The sequence below is a fragment of the Tachysurus fulvidraco genome, chromosome 6, assembly GCF_022655615.1.
Source record: "Tachysurus fulvidraco isolate hzauxx_2018 chromosome 6, HZAU_PFXX_2.0, whole genome shotgun sequence".
In the NCBI taxonomy this organism is placed as follows: domain Eukaryota; kingdom Metazoa; phylum Chordata; class Actinopteri; order Siluriformes; family Bagridae; genus Tachysurus; species Tachysurus fulvidraco.
In genome coordinates, this window is record NC_062523.1 from 29,491,431 (window position 1) to 29,498,817 (window position 7,387).

At 41.8% G+C, this 7,387-nt stretch overlaps 1 protein-coding gene across 11 annotated transcripts in view; it reads left to right on the top strand.

The window, feature by feature from the left end:
• Positions 1-2,422: 2,422 nt before the first annotated feature.
• Positions 2,423-7,387, top strand: part of LOC113646264 (R3H domain-containing protein 1-like) — a 40,766-nt gene continuing 35,801 nt past the window's right edge. For 6 of the 11 annotated variants that reach the window (XM_047814779.1, XM_047814781.1, XM_047814783.1 and 3 more), the window contains exon 1: positions 2,424-2,592. The gene's annotated coding sequence lies outside the window, so the exon portion shown is untranslated. Of the gene's footprint in view, positions 2,593-7,387 lie in introns of all 11 variants that reach the window. The other 5 variants (XM_047814776.1, XM_047814774.1, XM_047814780.1 and 2 more) reach the window with 1 other exon arrangement.

Sequence of the window (7,387 nt, forward strand, 5' to 3'; positions counted from 1 at the left end):
GTAAAATTCTAAAGAAGATATATTTATTATATTAAACATGAAATGAATGCTGGATGGACAAGGTTTCCAAATTGCCTGTCGGTTTTGTTTATGTATTGAATTAAAGGTGCGGTCTCTGTTGTTTGAAAGCCAACGTTGACATATAAAATCACGAAAACAAACACGCCCCTATCCCAAATGGGTCCCACCCCTATATCGATAGCTCCACCCACACATGCATACGTAACCCAGGCGACTAACAGAAAGAAACGTGTCTTTATCATAGCTGAAGGGAAGAACAATACGATTGTAGATAAACAAACAAGCAAAAATGCCACACAAGCATAATCATGTAAAGGACAAAGGCATATATTAGTTCTGTGTAACAAAGCAAAACCAACGTTACTCACCTATCGAGAAGGAAAAAAGCGCCTCGGCGTCTTAAGTAAAGTCGGCCACATATTCACAGGTCGGAGTTTCCCGAGTCGATAACTCCTGAGCTAAACGCTGTTACTACACAAAACGCGGTTGTAGCTGCCTCTCTACATTACTACGATAGAAAAGAGGTGTTATTTGTGTAGTAACAGCGTTTAGCTCAGGAGTTATTGACTCGGGAAACTCCAACCTGTGAATATGTGGCCAACTTCCTGCTCCTTCAGTTCTCTCCAGCGCTGGAAAGCTGATCCTATATTAACACGTCCTACTTCTTGTCCTTATCGTAAGTCTTTCTTTTCTTTCTTTCTTTGTTTTTATCCTCCATGTCAATGTTAAAACCGCTTTCTGCTAATGTCACACATGCCCACTGAACACTCTCTCCGCCCATATCGACAAGACACGCCCATTTCTGCTCATTGGCTAGATGTTTTGTCCGTTGGCTTTTGTTTTGTTTGTCGGCCCGACTAGGTTTTCTGAAGCATTTCTCAAACATCGGAGACCCCGCCTTTAAATGCCGATGGAAAAACTCACAATGAGCGTGATGGCGTCTTTCAGTCAAGCTGGAAGGAAATACACAGGTTTGTAAATGACATATAGAACTTTAAATAATAGAAAATGAAAAGTATTTGACTTTAGGAAAGTCTGTAGTTTTCAGAACTATATACAGTAGAATTAACGTCAAGATTTCACCACGTAAAATGGTTTTCCCAAGGCCGCCAAACTCAGACAGAAATGGAAACATTTCATTTCCTCTACACAATCCTTTCTGTTTTCTTCTTTAGATCAGACATTTTTTTTTTTTTTTTAGATGCGCTAAGGAAGGCAGATCTGAGCACTAACTGCATGTCAAAATCCGGCCTCAAAGACTGGTAGATGTTCTGAAGCTCACCAACAACACAAGCGCAGCTACACGGGCTGGGGATCAGAGGCGTCGGAAAAAATCTGTTGTTATAATCGTTACCCTCTGAAGCGCACATCGCTTCATAAACATGAGCGGTGTATCATGGGAAAAGGTTTCGATGTACGTCAGATCTGTGCTATTCGTGTACCTGTGGGATGTGAGCATCAATCTGTAGCCTATCACACGGGTTGGAGATGACCGGATGACTTCAATGTTTATTTTCTCCCACATTTGTAGTGATGAATTAGAACAGTTTCTAGGTTAAAGCATTACACCTACATAAACAGTGCTCAATTTTGGTTCATATTTCAAAACCTATCGTTACATTTGATCTATAATATCTATATTATATTTTGATACGCAAACATGTAGAAGAACAACTCGTGTAGATGTTCGATTGTAGAATTTCAATAAAGAAATACAATACAATAAATATTGTAGAATTTTAATAAAGAAATACAGCATTACATTGTTTTCCAGTGATGGGAGGGAAATATTTCCCTTTATATTCTTATTTGTCTTTATTAATCAAAACAACAGCAAACAAAAGGATATTTGTATATTTGTATATGAGGAAATAAAGCCAAATAACTAAAACATCTGTAAACAGTAATGAATGAATGAAAAAGATAAATACATAACATTTTTTTAAATAAAAGACAGGAAGTCAAATATGTCAAACGGAGAAATAATGTTGCGTGCCTGAATTTTCATTTAAATATTAAATATTAAAATAATATTTGCCATTAAGGTGTAAATGATCCCAGAATGTAAATGATCACAAAATAGTTATTGTTAAAATTTGCCTTAAATTAATCTTTTTGTCATTAAAAAAAACACACCCAATAAGGTGTTTCAATATTGTTTTAATCCCCACCCTTAGAAATAGGGTGAAAATTAATAGGACGTAGCAGACGGCTGTGATTGGCCAAATTGAGCTGTCAATCAATTTCTCAGACTCTGCCTTTGCCCCACCTGTATTGTGACAAATTCTTCCTCCTCTACGATGATAGGTTAATCTCTTGCGCTCGCTGATATGACAGACAACTCGTAGACGAGGAATTGGGACGGAAACAGCCAATCCAGAGAAAAGGAGGCGGGACATGTTTGAATACGGGTGTGGAAAGAATTACGGTTTCCCCGAGGACGCTTGCTCTGGCTTGGGCTTGTTATTGATCCTTCTCATGTTTCAGACTCATGGTAAATAAATGAAAATAAATCTAGGGCGTTGACGAGAAACGGAAGATAATAAGAACACATTCATCTTGACGGAACAGGTAAGGGTCGAGTTTGGGATATTTTTCTTACCTCGATGTTTGTGATTGTGAACCGAGACAGCTGTAAGGGGCTGAACTTTAGCGTTAGCATGGTTAGCTTAGCCGTTAGCTATGCTACGCTAAGCTAAGCTAACGCTAACTCATGTGTTGAATGAAATGATGGTCGAATTAAAGAACTATCAGCTTAACTGTGTTGTTAATTTAACAAGCACGTACGCGGTGTTTTATTTATTTATTAGTTTATACTTAAACAGAGCCTAACAGATTATCTTTGCTTGGTTCAATTAGTTAAGTGCTAATTAGCACACAAGTGTGTTTACACTGACCGGCTGCTAGCATGGAGCCTGTTGCTTGCTAGCTGCTAGCATCAAGTAGCAGGCCTGAGCTGTAAACGCTTCATGTCATTAATATTCTGCTTTAAACTTGACACAATGTTTATACGGCGTTTTATACCAGGACTTTCTCCCGTGTTAAACTTTTTAGGCTTTAACGGATTTGCTAATGTTTACCCGGTTTACTAGACCAGACTTATCAGCATTATTACACACAGATACGTATTAATTAATGGCAGGTGAACCAGTTAATAAAGAGTTTTTGTGTGTCCCCCCGAACTGTATTTTGTACTCTAATAAAAACTAAATTATTATTTGACTCGGCTGCCTGCTGTGACAGGGACGTGGGTTAAATTCGGCACTGTTAATGTTATTAAATTGTATGATGGCTCATATCTGGCTTCTTGTGGCTCAATACAAATTTTCCCAGGTGGAAATAGTTAAAGCACTGTCAAGTAGCTAGATGACGTCACACTCATTTGCATAATAATTGTACTCATTGTGATTGACATGTCGAATCATAAACTAGTGTATTAGTCTCTCTCTGTCTGTCTGTTCTCTCGGTCTGTCTTTCTCTCTGTCTTTCTCTCTTTCTCTCTCTGTCTTTCTCTCTTTCTTTCTCTCTGTCTCTCTCTCTCTGTCTCTCTCTCTCTGTCTGTCTCTCTCGTCTCTCTCTTTGTCCCTCTGTCTCTCTCTCTGTCTCTCTCTCTGTCACTTTTCTTTCTTCTCTCTCGTTCTCTCTCTCTCTCTCCTGTCCCACCGATCGAGACTGTGCTCGACTAATTGTTCATAATTAAAATACAGATGCTGATGATGCATGTGTGAACTGAACAGGTGGTTATTTTGTATAACAATCACCCACCACTTTAATAGGAACCCCTGTACACAGATGTAATCATCAGTCATCCAGTGGTGTAGCAGGAGATTCAGTTCATGTGACGTCGGTGTTGTGTGTCAGGAGTTCACACAGAATGGATATAAGAAACATCCAGCATTTCCAAGCATCAAACGTGGAATTGGCCAGACGGTTTCAACAAGGCTATAGCAGCTTTAATAGACACCTTTTACAATCGTGCTGAACAGAAAAGGAAGAAACAGACCCTGAGATGGATGGACTACAAGTGAGAGAGAATAAAGGAGAGACCGTGTTCCTATTAAAATGGCTGATGAGAATGCGTATAGTCGTATTTTATCTTTGCTAAACACAGGGAAGAAAAACGAGTCACGTCCTATAGCATGAGACACCAGTTAGATTAGTCTTATGCTTCTGCAACAAAATACTTCTTTTTCCAGATGTTTCACAAGTATTTTGCTCTGTCTCTCTGTCTCTGTCTCTCTCTGTCTCTCTCTCTCTCTCTCTCTCTCTCTCTCTGTCTCTGTCTGTCTGTCTCTCTCGCTCACTCTGTTTGTCTCTCTGTCTGTCTGTATCTCTCTCTCTGTCTCTCTGTCTTTCTCTGTCTCTCTCTGTCTCTCTATATATGAACAGCCAAATGACAGCATCACGTAAATAACTCTTCTGAATGGCATTATTTGTAATCCACTGTTCCTCAGCAGTTGTAAAGCAGCCGTGTCGTCAACAACAAGCTGAGAACCGAGACGTCATTTGCAGAGATTTCTCTTTCAGGTCCTGTAGTGAATTTAACTTGTTTAAAAAAGAGCTGTGGCTGTGAATCCAACCTTATAGGAGAGATACGGTTCAGGTGCAGAGTCAAAACAGCATCATAATGATGATCACAAGTCCAGAATAAATACAAACACGCTTGTTAACCTACCCAAGCTTTATTATTTAAGGCTACACATCTGCTACACATCTGTCTGTCTCTCTCTCTCTGTCTGTCTGTCTCTCTCTCTCTGTCTGTCTCTCTCTCTGTCTGTCTGTCTCTCTCTCTCTCTCTCTCTCTCTCTCTCTCTCTCTCTGAGTGGTCTCTTTGACTTGTTTGAGAGACGTCATAGCAGAGAGATCAGACCGGTTTGAACTGGCAGGAAGGCAACGACAACCAGCCTTTCCAACCGTGCTGCACAGAAAAGCATCTCAGAACGCACCAAATCCTCAGGCGGACAGTGAGACGCCGAGAAAATTGTGCACGATCCTCGGTATGACAGTCGATTAGGTCGAATTACATTGTTTAAAACAGGTTTAATTGTAAATCCTGGAGCTGGGCTATCTGGTTTTTATGTCCCGTTTTGAACTGCTGCGCTGGTACTGACGAGTAAATCTAGTGCTTCTGCACCGTCTTATTTATAAATATCCTGTCGTTCAGTTAGCGATAAATATAACCTGAGCAAACAGTGCGACTTATTTTTGTCTGTCACAGGGTTGTCAGTGTGTGATTGATGCCTGAATGTCTTTGTAAGCAAGTCTGGGCGAGGATGTAAAGAAGTGCAGTTTTCGCCGCCACTTGTTTAGGATTAAGCCTACTTGAGAGCTGAGCTGCTATTAGTGTCAAGTCCCCTTAATGATGGGAGCAGTTTGTGTACTCGAACTGATACGTTATTGCCTTATTCCTCTCACACCAGGGAAGTAAACACTAATACTTGGCGACATCCTTCTGCTCAAGGACTTGAAGCTAATTTGCGGCGTGCCACACCGGCACGAGGCGTTAAACCGTGAGACCCGTACAGACGACGTGAGATTAAACTTTGAACTCTTCACAAAAGTCTTTCTTTTCCATTCGAGACGTTCTCGTCGCTAGGAAGAGAACGCTAACTCATTTAAACCGCCCTGTTGTGCTAAGCAGTGAAAAAAAACAAACCAAACGCCTCCCGTCAGGTTTGTTGCATTGCGATGGTGTTATAACTGATCTGGTGCGCGACGTGGTTCTGCAGGCTCTGCTTTTTTCTGGCCTGTATCTGTCACGGGGATTATTAATAGCCACGAGGTGATGTATGAGCTCTGGTGAAGAGTAGGTGTACGTCACCCCCTAGGAGGTTCTCACCTGAGAGTAACAAGCCCCGGGGGGCTTTTCGTTAAAACACAACGCCACCTGTTTTCACGTTCGTTTCGACTCATTTTAATGCTGCACCGGTGCAGTGCCGAAGACACCGAGACGGTTCTGGGCGAGTCGTACTGTGTCCACGTGTGAGGAGAGGGATTAGTACATGATGGGTGATGGAACACATCTGGACGCTGCTTCATTGTAGGCTTTCCGTAATGACCTCGTAGTTATCCCGAAGGTTATTGATGTTCAGTTGTTATTGCTGGAGTTCTGAGGGAAAATCCTTTATAAGCCTGTTGTCACTTGTGCGTTTATTTTTGATCGCTGTGTGTGTGTGTGTGTGTGTGTGTGTGTGTGTGTGTGTGTGTGTGTGTGTGTGTGTGTGTGTGTGTGTGTGTGTGTGTGTGTGTGTGTGTGTTTGAAACGGAAAGATCGAATGCCCTAATTCAGTTTTTCCACCTTTTTTGAGATACGGTACACATTATAGCCTAACACGGCGTGTATGGGATGTGGTAGCTCAGTGGTTAAGGTGTTGGACTACTGATCAGAAGGTCATGGGTTCGTACCCCAGGACCAAGCTGCCACTGCTGGGCCCCTGAGCAAGGCACTTAACCCTCAATTGCTCAGTTGTAAGTCACTCTGGATAAGGGTGTCTGCTAAATGCCATATATGTAAATGTGTGTTTATATTATGACAATTTAACCTCTCGGTTTGTTTCTAATCACTCGCTGTGAAACCCGGGCTCTCTTATTCACCTTTGTGTTATTCCTCCGTTAACGTTGGCTGTTTCTCAGTGTGTTCACGCAGGCGTACAAAATAGTCTCCATTCTTGTTTTGAATCGACGGGCGTTTCGTTCAGAGACGGTGTTTTATCCTCGCTCTGAGCCGCGACCCTTTTGGGATAGCTTTTCTCTCCTTGCTGGTCGGTTTCTGTACTGAGCTGGTGTTGTTATGGACTTTACATTTTCACGCCCTTAAACACGATGCTAAACTAACCAAACCGCGATCGGTTACGTGTCGGTCAGACAGTCAGACGCTCTCTCGAGTGATCCTCGGCCAATAAAAACTAGTATAGGGTTCCGATCCTCTGTCAGCAGTCTTAGGAATTCTCTACATGAGTCTATAACTGTGTAACATTTCTGTTATAAGAGAGATTTGTATTTATCTGCCATTTTTGCTCACTGTATACAACTGAGCTATAGAGGGTTACGGGCCCTGGTCAGGGGCCCTGCTCAGCGGCCCAGCGGTGGCAGCTTGGTGGACTTGAACTCACTACCTTTCTATTGGTAATCCAACAGCTTGGAGGAATCAGACACCGTACAGATTCTCCTGCATTCTCTCTGTCTTTAGGGTGAAAAATTTGAGACTCTGTTTGTTTGAGATTATTGACACCAATTGTGATCGTCTCAAAATGCATTGTGAAAAAAGTCAAGCTGTCCTTGACTGGGGTAAATAGTCCTTAGTTCAAACATTTTGTCTTGGTTGGTGACTCCTAACCTAAACACCCCCACCCACCCACCCACCTCT